Source organism: Hemicordylus capensis, chromosome 3, assembly GCF_027244095.1.
Source record: "Hemicordylus capensis ecotype Gifberg chromosome 3, rHemCap1.1.pri, whole genome shotgun sequence".
In the NCBI taxonomy this organism is placed as follows: Eukaryota; Metazoa; Chordata; class Lepidosauria; order Squamata; family Cordylidae; genus Hemicordylus; species Hemicordylus capensis.
In genome coordinates, this window is record NC_069659.1 from 327,758,767 (window position 1) to 327,771,081 (window position 12,315).

A 12,315-nucleotide genomic window follows, 5' to 3' on the forward strand; every position below is an offset into this window, starting at 1 on the left:
GATTGTTGCTGGTGTCTGTATTATGTTTAATTTTAGGCTTCTATTCTTGTAGTCAGCGCTCTGCATGCCTTCATATTGTCAAGCAAAAATACAAAGGTAACAAATCTGGATATATCTAGATAGGTAAATGTCCAGACAAGATGAAAATGAAGAAGCAAAAGTCCCATGGTGCTATAAACAGTTTTATTTGAGCCTAGCATGTGTCGGCCGAAGCCTTCCTCGGGAGCAAAATATTATCCAATGTAATCCTGTTATAAAAACACTTCTTAAAAAACAGGTAACAATATCTGAGAGTAGCCAAAGCTAATGAAGCACATTTGCTGCTATCTTCCTGATATCTGCCAGTTGTCAGAAGGGACCTTGCTCTGTGTCTCTCTGCTAGAGGTGCAGGCAGCAGTAAGAGCCTTCTCACTGTTGGTGCCCTGGCTGTGGAATTCTTTGTCCTGTGAGACTGAGGTAACTATTCTTAGATAATGTTCAGGCACCAAGTTAAGTCAGTGCTACTTAGATGCACTTTTTTTTCTAGAGCGCTCTGATTTTCTTTGGATCTAGGCTTGATGTAAATGATCTTGCTGTTTTTTGTGATTTGGTGGTTTGTTTAACTATTTTGTTGTTTTGTTCTTTTAATCTTTTGTAAATCTGATGGTGTGTGGTACCCCAAGGGTACCATTTGGGACAAAAGGCTGGGGCAGAAATATTCTCATAAATGAAGGAGAACTGCCATTGACATATCAGCCGAGGGTGGCAGCAGCTGGTGAGGTGGTGCACTAGTAGGGATTTCCCTGCTGCCTCTGTGGGATAATTCAGGAAGGAGGAGGAGCTGCATTCCTTTGTTGGGAGCAGAGGCACTCTTACCCCTGGACTTCCGGGCCAAAGTCCATACCTCCTGGAGGCCCCCCTGCCCAATCCGATTGATTTATTCAGTTTATTTAACATATTTGTATACCACCCAAAATGCAAGTCTCTGGGCAGTTTACAACAATACAACAAAAACAAATACAAAGGTTAAAACATTACAACAATTTAAAATTTAAAAAATTCCGTAGGAAGGAGCACATGTATCTCCCTGAACTCTGAATAAGTCTGCCAGATGAACCCAGTGATACAGAAATTATGTGGTTAATTATGAATAATAAAATCTATGGTAACTTTGCCTGTTACTTGCAGACAAGCAGTCGGGAAGCCCTGGGCAGCTGGATCAGCAGCTCACACGACGACCAGCTTTGTCATGGAGCCGGTGGGGCCTGTGGGGATCAGGGGCCCCTTGGCCCCTGGAAGTGCCAGGATGCCCCATGCGAGTGCGCGGGGCATTCTGGGGAGACCCCTGAGGCTAGGAGGCTGCTTGTAGCCTCCCGGTCAGGGATCTACTCGTGTGTCGCTGCACACCAAGCTCTCGCTCCGTTAACTATGTTTGAGGGGAGGGGGAATTAGACGGGCTAGCTGCACCATGGAACCACTGGGCTTGAGGGCAAGCCTGGTGGTTCTGATGATCACTTGAAAGTGGGCTAGGCAACCTTAGCCCGCTTTCAAGTGATAGTGGGAATAGACTCTGTGTGAGTCACGGGGTGTGTGTGTGTGTGTGTGTGTGTGTGTGTGTGTGTGTGTGTAGAGGGATGATGCTTAACTTCCAGCGGGGGAGTGGGGGCTCCAAAGGCATTTAGGTCCAGGCTCCAGAATTACCTAGGTATACCTCTGGTTGGGAGCCAGAGCATTGGGATGGCTTAGTCAGCACCATGCAGTACATGGCTAGTGACTGGCTAACAGCTACCACTATCACTGGCCTGTGCCCACTACTAGTCATTCAGTGGCTGAATCCTTGTAATCTCCCCCCTCTCACTATTGGCACCACCTCCCACTAGTTGCCAGTAAGGATTGTTCCCTGATGGATATGTGTTACCCATTTCCTGTCTTCTGGGATCAAGACATGTTGGCTCAATTCACCAGCCAGACAACATATGTTACTCATCCAATGGTTCCTTGAGCAATGTTGGTAAATTACCCATCAGGCATCATTTTCCACTCTTCATGGACTAGTAGACTAGTGGATTTCCTGAGCCCTGCTTACCATTTCCCTATATCTTTTGGCTTCTATCTCTATTATTTGCTTATAGATCTTCCATATACTGATGTCAGCTAAAACAATGCAAAGGGGACTTTGACCCCAAAGGATCTGTGGACAAATAGGCAGAATATAGACAAGTTTTGCACTCCTCTTTTAATGAGTTACCAGCTACAGTAGCATCATGACCTGCACTCTTCTTAATGTCAGTGCATTATAAAGCCATTCAGTTGTCAGAGTGGGATTCACCACTATCCTACAAAAACACCCATCATATCATCTGATTGGATATGAAAGTAGAGCCCCTGATCACTATCCTTAAAACGAACTGATGGGGTGTGCAGAACCAGTTTGAATCAAACCTGGTTCAGTTTGAATCAAACTTGGTTTGATTCAAACTGGCCTGGTTCAATCAGTTTGAGCTAGAACTGGACCAGGGCCAAAAAAAGGGGCCGGTCTGAGTTCGAACTAAACCGGGCTGGGTTCGGCCAGTTTGGGTGACTATGCTTATAAAGGGGAGTCTGGTAGGATTCCCCTTTACAAGCAAAGGGCATCCTTAAGGCTAAAAGGGGGTTGAAAGGTTGGGCGAGAGGGCACCCTTGGCGGTGGTGGCCCCCTGAAAGTGGTGGTGGCTGCTGTAGGCCCCACCCGCACTCCCCCCAAGTAGTGGGGGGCGGTGGGGGCCTGGGTTCGAGCCTCTGCACATGTATTGAGTCCATTGTGTGACCTCTGCGCATGTACAGAGGCCATTTGTGTCACCATGCAAATTTGTGTGGTGACACAAATGGCCTCCATTCATGTGTGGTGACACAAATGGCCATGCAAATGTGCAGAGGTGGGAACTGAGCTTGCACCGGCCTGCACTGCTGGGGGTGGTGGTAGATGCCAACAGGGCCTAGAGGAGGTGCTGCCGCGGGTATGGTGCCCTCTTGCCCTTCCTTGCCCCCCCTTCAAACCCTTTTTAGCATTAGAGATCCCCTTTGCTTGTAAAGGGAAATCTTACTGGATTCTCCTTTACAAGTATCCCAAACCGGGTTGAACTTGTTCAAATGCACTGCTGGCCGGTTCTAACTAAGCAGTTCACTGTCCTGCAGTTCGGTTCAAATTCAGTTTGAATTCAAACCAAACTGCCCAGAACAGTTCTGCGCACACCCCTACTAACTGAATATAATTGTGCAAGTGACCTGATTATGTTTTCTGAGTAGGTAGATGAGTAAGTTGATTATTAGGGAACAATGTAAACACTAAGCATAAGATTATGATTACCTAGACTCTTAGGAAGTGACATTTGTACCATCTTTTCAAGAGACCTTGAGAGTGAAATAACGGGGGGGGGGGGAAATACCCCAGAGGGTTCTTGGAAGCAAGGAAGATTTCTCACCAGCTACACTGAGTATGATATCTTCCCAAACTCAAATTAGTTTAATTGTTCTAGCAGTATGAGCTTTGTTTGCATGGGTTAATTACTGCTCTCGTTCCCCACCACCACCTTGTTGGAGTAATCAAGGGGGAAGAGGAAAGCACATTCTTTTACACCTTCCTCCGTTGCTCTGCAGGACAAGTGGACCACTTGCTTGTCCACTCCTGGGCCAGGGACTCATTTTTTACACTTATTTGTAAACAAAACCATGCCATATCAACAAATGGCTTTTGATATTCTCTTGAGTTTCAAATGCAGTTTCCTGCACAGCATGGAACAGAGACTTGCTGATAGTATGGAATTAATTGCACAATTCTTTGGATCCTGACCATTTTGAGCTGCTCTGAGCCCATAAAGAAAGAAGATAAATATAATCACCAATATAAACAAAGATGCATCTGTCCCTGTCAACATATTCAACAGTTTGAGAAGGTTATCTTTGTCGCTGCTACTGTTGCCACTGTTCACTGGATTATTAGTTTATGTAAACATTTATACAGAATTCAACATTTATTGGGAAGTTGTACAGTATGATAAAGTGAACAGGAATTAGTGGCCACAACTGTCTATAATTCATTCATTCATTCATTCATTCATTCATTCATTCATCACATTTATATACCGTCTTGATTGTTCAAAGAAATTGTCCTAATCATGAAATACATTTTACTCTTGATGTGTATAGAAATTATCTTGGTTAATTTGGCATTGTAGATGTTCAGTATTTGAGTAATACAAGGATTTCATGTGATTTAGTTCTTAAGACCACATCTCAAAAGGCGTTTTGTGGCTAAATATAGATACAGGCATTCATATTGAAACCATTATCAGGGGTGAATGTGTTCTTCAGATGAGACATTTCTCTTTAAAATGTGTGGAAACTGAACCCCAATCCTATCTCATTTGCTCCTTAAATGGAAAAAAGTGCACTTGATTGACAAACAATAATGTTTCAATCATTTTACTGTATTGACCACAGGTCTTTACAATAAAGTCATCTGGATTTTTATCTCACTCTTTTTTCTTTTCTTTTGGCCTACTTTCCTCATGGAAAGTAGCCTCATGAGATCACGTTGTTATGTTTGTGTCCATCCCCCCACAAATTAACAATCTCTGGACCAACTTGCACCAAATTTTGTACAGTTGTCGTGCCACATAGGGACACTTATTGTATTTGGTGATGACATCATCCACGCCAATTCAAGAGGAAGAAGTGGGCTAACCTGTGAACTGCCTGATTTTCACCAAACTTTGTATACATGCCAAGATTATAGAAGACATTAAACCTTGATACTCCATAAATGAATTCCAGAACCCATTTCAAGATGGTGGCTGTGTGCATCCCCACCCCTACCGCCTTGAATGCCTGGACCAATTTGGATAACATTTAGTACAGTTGTAGTGCCCCATAGGGATATTTCAACGTGTTTTATAATGATGTCATTATCTCATTGCCATCCTTCACCCTGTTCTTACAGACGAGGCTCTGGTGACTACTGCTTCATGGTACCCTGCATATTACATTTGGTGTATAACAACAAAGAGTGCATGCATTTGAAGATGGTAATTATCAATTAAAATTATTGTGACAGGGAAAGGAGGCAGATTATTTCATACAGAATGTCTTGTTTATTTTTACATTTCCCTCCTCACATCAACCTTGTAAGGTAGGTCAGGCTGTGGGGTAGTGACTGGCTCAAGGTCACCCAGTGATCTTAATGGCTGAGTAGAGGTTTGGACCCAATGTTATCTGGTTCAGTGATACATCACCACAAGGACTCTGCATGTGCACGTGGCTATTTACATTGTATGCCTGCTTGTATTTGGGTAATCCTACCTGGGTAGAAAATATCTCTACCCAGATATTTTCTGAGTAGAGTGCTGAAGAGTGCTTTAAAAGAGTGCTGAGTTCATGCTTTAAAATCTCTAGGTTCATCAAATAGCTTTTGGATGGTTCCAGTCGCACACTGTCATACACACACGCAAACATCTAAGAATTCTGGACAAACATGGCACACATGTTGATCCCCTTCTTCTTAGTCCCTTGAAATCAGTGGCACCCGTCATAGTTCAGTGGGTTGACTTTTGTTTTAGTCAGCCATATCACAGTTTTCATTTGGGTGGTTTTATAAGGGTTTTTAAAGGCTATTAGGGTTTCATGAGCTGGGGAGAGCTACTAACATTGAATTTTCCCCTAGCCAATATGATGCGGCTGACATGTAATCAGTCATTTGATCACTGGTGCATTATCTAGAGTGATAGGGATGTTCGTTCTAGTTGTGTGCTGCTTGTACATCTTCCCAGAAAAGCAATGATTTAGTATCTGTTTGAAGGCAAGCAGCTTTATAGAAAGCTTGAGCTAACCTTTTTTCTTTTCAGAGACTAAAAAACAATCTTGTCTTGGTTTTCTTGCAAAGCTCTTCTGCTTGATAAATCATTGATAGTGTCCCACTGTGCAGAATTAAAAGCCTGTTTTGGAGGCGCTTCTTAACTTCAGACAAACCTGGTAGCATCTTTGCTAAACAAGGAATCATCTTGGACTTGGGAATCCATGCAGTCTTTGAAGGAATATTACTTACTTACCTCTTTTACTGCTTTTGTCACCCATCTCTGTCAAAACCAAAGTAGAGACACAAAGGTTTACATGAGACACAAGATCTGTGGTAAGCAAAGCATCAGAAATATAGCATCTGTTTGTCACCATGAAAATCTGCTACAGAAATAGGTACACATGAGTGTACCATATATAGACATTCTACAGAATATGTGAGGACCTTCTTTTTGCCGGTGGGAGGGGGTTAGGATGGTGGCAGCATATACACTACTCGTTGCAAGGAACTTCGGTTGGCTTCTCTTATATCCCAGTGGTGTGTACATGCAAGTTTATAAAGACAAGTATTGCTGTTATGTGTCAAGGGGAGCATGGCAGGCAACATGGGCTTCTGCTGGGGGTAGGGGGAGCAAAGGAGACAGTTGCCCCTGCTGGATTCATGGCCAGATTAATGTGGAGCAGCAAATGCTTTTATTTAGAAATGTATATCCCGCATGGCAGGTAGACATGCTGTATACACATCGCAGCTTCTAATTTATATGAGGTGTGGAGGAGCTTTTAATGTATGTATGCTTTGGAGAGTTTGATTACTTATCTCACATCTTTTTTTTTAATGTCCACAATTAAGTGCTGAAAGCCAGATAGACTTCTGGTTAGAAAAAATGCATTTCTGGACTGACACCATACAAATTGTAATGTACCTGACTAAGTAATTCAAGAAATGCCCACTAACACCCCATAACTGACTCCAACAGCCAATTTGTCCTCTTTAAAAGATAAATTTATAAGATAGATTTATCTTCTGCTTCATATCAAATTTTTGTCACTTCTGCAATTGCCCTGAAAATACCAGCTACAACCCGCCCCCCACATCCCCCAGACTCTCTATGGATCCAGGGAGAGGGTTTTTCAGCCTTTCCCTATGCCATTTCCCTGATCTAAGTCCCTCTGTCCCAAGTTGCCACATGTTAGACACGTGGCGGGGGGCATGAGTGCCTGTCTGTCCCCCACCCCACAGCTAATAGCAGCTCTGGGGTGGGGGGGGAGATACTGTGGAAATGACATGGGGATTTCTCTTCTCCTCCACCCTGTGGCCTCAATTAAATTCACTTATCTCTTGTGGCTGTTTTAAAGGTTTACAAAACAAGATATGGAGATAGGTAATCAGACATCTTATCTGGCTTGGTCCTGAGATTTAGTATTATAAAAGCGGATAGAAAAGGGGATAAAGCGAGGCAGTTGGAAAGGACAAGGTTGGGTAGAGACCAAAGCCTGTACTGTGCGTGGAGAGATCGTTGCCTTCCCTACCTCCACAGTTCTTTTTGCATAACTGTAAAGTCTCCCATCAACTAAAAGGTCCAGTGGTTCCTTGATCCTGTGCCACCAAGGCCAATTATCAAGAAACATTATTTTGAGGATTTTTATTCTAAAGTTAGAAAAGAAGAGAGCCAAGAACAGAGAGCTCTTCATTTTTCATGTAGTATATTTGTTTTCTGTGGGTTTTTGGCCATAGTTGCTAATGCTTCTTGTCTCAGTGGCATGCCAGCTCCTTTGCCTGCAGGTGTGCATTGTCCCTCCCTTGGCTGACTGAGGAGTAGCAGATGGTAGAAAAGGCATCCATTTATTTTCTGGAGTCCTGACGTCTTTGTCCCCATTCTTCCTGGCACCAGGTTATGTTAGGATGAAAATGAAGAGTTAGCTCAAGGTTTTTCAGAGACGGTAATAAAAAGTAATATAGGCCTAAGAGAGTACTACTGAAATAAAAAACAAAACAAAAAACAAAACACATACACTAAATAGCCTCTTCCCTAGCTAGAACTTTACTAAAGGCTGCACAGCTTAAATGATGGTTGGTGTTCTTTAAATGTGTCCTCCCAGATTCTGAACTAGGTTGTTTGCTCCTCCTAGCTCTATAAACAGCTGGGGTCCCCTTTATTACTGTAGTATCTGAGGCTGTACTCATGAAACCAAGGCGAGGAGAACTGGTCTTGTGGTAGCAAGCATGACTTAGCTAAGCTGGGTCCACCCTGGTTGCTTATGAATGGGAGACAAGAAGTGTGAGCACTGTAAGATATTCCCCTCGGGATGGAGCCACCCTGGGAAGAGCGGAAGGTTTCAAGTTCCCTCCCTGGCTTCTCCAGGATACGGCTGAGAGAGATTCCTGCCTGCAACCTTGGAGAAGCCGCTGCCAGTCTGTGAAAACAATACTGAGCTAGATAGACCAATGGTCATAAGAACAGCCCTGCTGGATCAGGCCCAAGGCCCATCTAGTCCCGCATCCTGTTTCGCACAGTGGCCCACCAGATGCCGCTGGAAGCCACAGGCAGGAGTTGAGGGCATGCCTTCTCTCCTGCCGTTACTCCCCTGCAACTGGAACTCAGAGGCATCCTGCCTTTGAGGCTGGAGGTGGCCTATAGCCATCCGACTAGTAGCCATTGATAGACCTCTCCTCCATGAAGTTATCCAAACCTCTCTTAAAGCCATCCGGGTTGTTGGCTGTCACCACATCTCATGGCAGAGAATTCCACAAGTTGATTATGCATTGTATGAAAAAGTACTTCCGTTTGTTGGTCCTAAATTTCTTGGCAATCAATTTCATGGGATGACCCCTGGTTCTATGTGAGAGGGAGAAGAATTTCTCTCTCTCCACTTTCTCCACACCATGCATGATTTTATAGACCTCTATCATGTCTCCCTGCAGTCGTCTTTTTTCTAAACTAAAAAGCCCCAGGTGTTGTAGCCTTGCCTCATAAGAAAGGTGCTCTAGGCCCCTGATCATCTTGGTTGCCCTCTTCTGCACCTTTTCCCAGTTCCAGTTCTGTACCTTTTCCAGGTCTGACTCAGTATATGGCACTTCCTGTGTTCCTATTACTGTGGTATCTGAGGCTGTACTCACGAAACCAGGAAACATGTAGAGAGGACTGCATGAAATCCAAAATGGGCGCCAGTTCTAGTATGCAGGGGCGTAACTACCATTAGGCAAGGGGAGACAGTTGTCTTGGGGCCCCATAGCCTCAAGGGGCCCCCCCAGAGGCACATCACATGACTCCCCACCCGCCCATGTTGCACCCCCTATGAATTATGTTGAGTGTCTTGGAGATCGGCAGTAGCAGAGAGTAAAAAAACACCAGATTCAATGTGAACTAGATATTCGCCGTATTCATAATGGGGATGTGAGTGTGAGTGCACTATATATTGTGAAGTGTGTTTGTGTGTGTGTATATCAGTGAGGGGGCCCATTTTAAATCTTGTCTCTGGGCCCACTCCAACTTTGCTACGCCCCTGCTAGTATTCCTGCCTATACAACTACGTTCTGTCCTCCTCCCCCCTGCCCCGCCCCAGTCCTCGGCAGCAAAGCTATGTTGGTTGAACTCTTCAGAAATGGTTTTGTACTGAAAATTCAAATGATTCCCACAACATCTACATATGTCAATCTGTTCTACAGTTATGGTTCCCTAAAGCTGAAATCAAACTTCTGTTTGAGTAATGCAAAATGTATATTTTCAGCTGTGTCATTTCACATTTCAGATGTGCCATTCTGCACTTTTAAATCGGCCCACAAACTGTTTTGGCCTGGTTCTATGGCTGAACCAGACCAGACCTGGTTCGCCTGAGCCTGGACTGGGCCGGGTAGGTTCGAATCTGGTCCATATTCGAACCAAACTGGTATTACGGCCAACTCGCACATCTCTACTGCAGAGCCATCTGGAGGCCAGGGAAACGCAGCACACAGCCTCCAGAAATTCCACAATACCCTGTGCAAGAAGCGTGACACACTGGGAGATTTTCTTGCTGTGGGGCACTCTAGCCTCTTGGCTCTGTGGCTGCTCAGGCTGCAGGCACCGATACAAACAGTAGGGTACTGGGGTAGAACATAGGAACATAGGAAGCTACCATATACTGAGTCAGACCATACGTCCATCTTGCTCAGTATTGTCTACACAGACTGGCAGCGGCTTCTCCAAGGTTGCAGGCAGGAATCTCTCTCAGCCCTATCCTGGAGATGCCAGGGAAGGAACTTGGAACCTAGATGCTCTTCCCAGAGTGGCTCCATCCCCTAAGGGAATATCCTACTGTGCTCACACTTCTAGTCTCCCTTTCGTATGCAACCAGGGTAGATCCTGCTTAGCTTAAGGGGGCAAGTCATGCTTGCTACCACAAGACCAGCTCTCTTCCCAAGCATGAGATTGCACTCATGCCCTTCTACCTTGGCAATAGCCAGGCAAAGTATGTGGGCTATCTGGCGGAGCAGTGCCAGGATCAGGACCAATCTCTGTGCTCCACAGGAGCCCTACCTAGGTATGGCTGTACAAGCCCAGATAGGGCTGCTTGTGTGGACAGCTTCCATGTGTCCTTTTTCTTTGGACTCTACACACTGATCAATATTCACACTAAAGTGTGCTGAATGGCTCATCTGTAATGTGCGATAGTCTGTACAAGAGAACATCAAACTATAAGGGAACAAGCTTGATTAGCAACATTTTTAATGTCAATGTGTGAAGTAATGAGGCACAAGCCTCTACATTGCGTATACTGTATATGTATAGAATGTTGACTGGTCTCTGTGTGGGGTCAAAAGTTCAATCTTGTTTTTCTAAAGTTTCACTTTTGGTTTGGCATTTGACAGTTGGTTTTTGGAGGAAAAGGAGATTTTTTTTTAAAGAGGGAATTCAGTTCCTCAGCCCAGCAAATCAGAACAAAAAATTCCCTCTTTAAAAAAAGACAGAAGACAGAATCCTGGGAAAGAGTCCTGAGAGGCAGAGTCCTGGAAGTGAAGTTATCAGAGTCCTGGAAGGAGAAGTCAAGAGATTTGGCTGGAGAGAGTCTTGGAAGCCAGAAAAGTCAAGTCTGCTGGAGGGAGTCTGAGCTAAAGGTTGAAGAAGACAGAGAGTTCTGGAAGTCAGTCTGCTGGAAGGGGAAACTCAGCTGAAATCACTAAGAAGAAAAAGGAGAGCCAGGCTGGACTGAGCCCCAGACCTGTGCTGTAATCAGAACCACCCAGAAAGCCAGAAGCTGGCAAGCACAGAGGACTCTGAGTAGGGACCAGTATAGAATCAGGTAGTCAGGGGCTCACCTAGGTAATATGGGCACCTGGACTGCCCAGCCACGAGGCCCCTCTAAAGCCTCCTTTGGGAAGCCCGTTGCCAAACCGCCATGTTTTTTTAATTACAGCCACTGTGTGCCCTGACAAACCTCTGGTTCTTAAAAAAATCATTATTACCATGGCTAAGGGGGAGTGCAGCAGACCTTTCCCCTACCCCCTTCCCCAGTGATGGTGGAAGCTGGAGCGATGCTGGGCCTGTCCGTTCGGGCCAGTGTCTTTTGCCAACTGCGCAGGCATGCCTCACAGTTGGCAAAAGACACTGGCCCAAATGGAAGGGCCCAGAATTGCTCCAGCCCCCACTACCACTGGGGGAGGGGGGAAGGACTGCTCTGCGCCCCCCTGGCAGCCACCCCTCAGCCAAGGTAACAGGTTTGGTGGGACAGGTGTGGGGTGGCTGCCGGAGGCATCCAGCCCTGGCCATTTGAAACCCCACACACACAACGTTGGAGGACAAGACCAGGTCCCCAGGGTCTGGGGGTTAAAGCATCTCTGCAGGTAGTAGATGCATTTTTCCAGTTTTTATTTTCCCTGACCCGCTCTGTTAATAACTGTGTTGAATTTGATTTTTTTTTTTGCTGCTAAATGTAAATTTTCTTGTTAAAAAAATAATAATTAGAAGCTTGTTGATTGTCTCCACCCCACACCTATAAGCCTTTCCACATTATTGAGGGTGCGGTTTTTGTTTTTGTTTTTTGAGGGACTGTTGTAGTGGACCCAGCCATACCAAAAGTCCACTTGGTGGCAGCGTTAAAAAGGTTAGGAGGAATAGAGGGCTGTTCCTCCACAAAAGGTGTCAGCGGCGGGATATGTCACCCATGGTAGCGCGGTGGGATAGCTGTTCCTCCACACGAGGTGGCAGTGGTGGGATCTGTCATGTGCTGTGGGATAACTGTTCCTCTACACAATGCCATAAAGCTTTTGAATGAATGCAGTGGAGAAATGATATTCATCAATAACATTTCATATACAATAAAAAATGGCAATTGGTTAAAAACTACTATAAGCTGCTTGGGACTCACTCTCTCACATTAAACTCCCAGACGAAACCATGAAAGATAGAAAAATGCTATTTTACAGGTAGGTCCCAGGTATTCCCAGACTACCAGAAAAATTGAAAATCCTGGAAAATTTGATTAATTTGCCAGAAAAATGCATTAAATTATCCCTCTGGAAAAGCATGG

The 12,315-nt window shown here is 44.8% G+C and overlaps 1 protein-coding gene across 2 annotated transcripts in view; it reads left to right on the forward strand.

Moving 5' to 3' along the window:
* The window catches only part of SCHIP1 (schwannomin interacting protein 1), a 630,453-nt gene that overhangs the window by 144,944 nt on the left and 473,194 nt on the right, over window positions 1-12,315 (forward strand). The gene's annotated exons all lie outside the window — the stretch shown is intronic.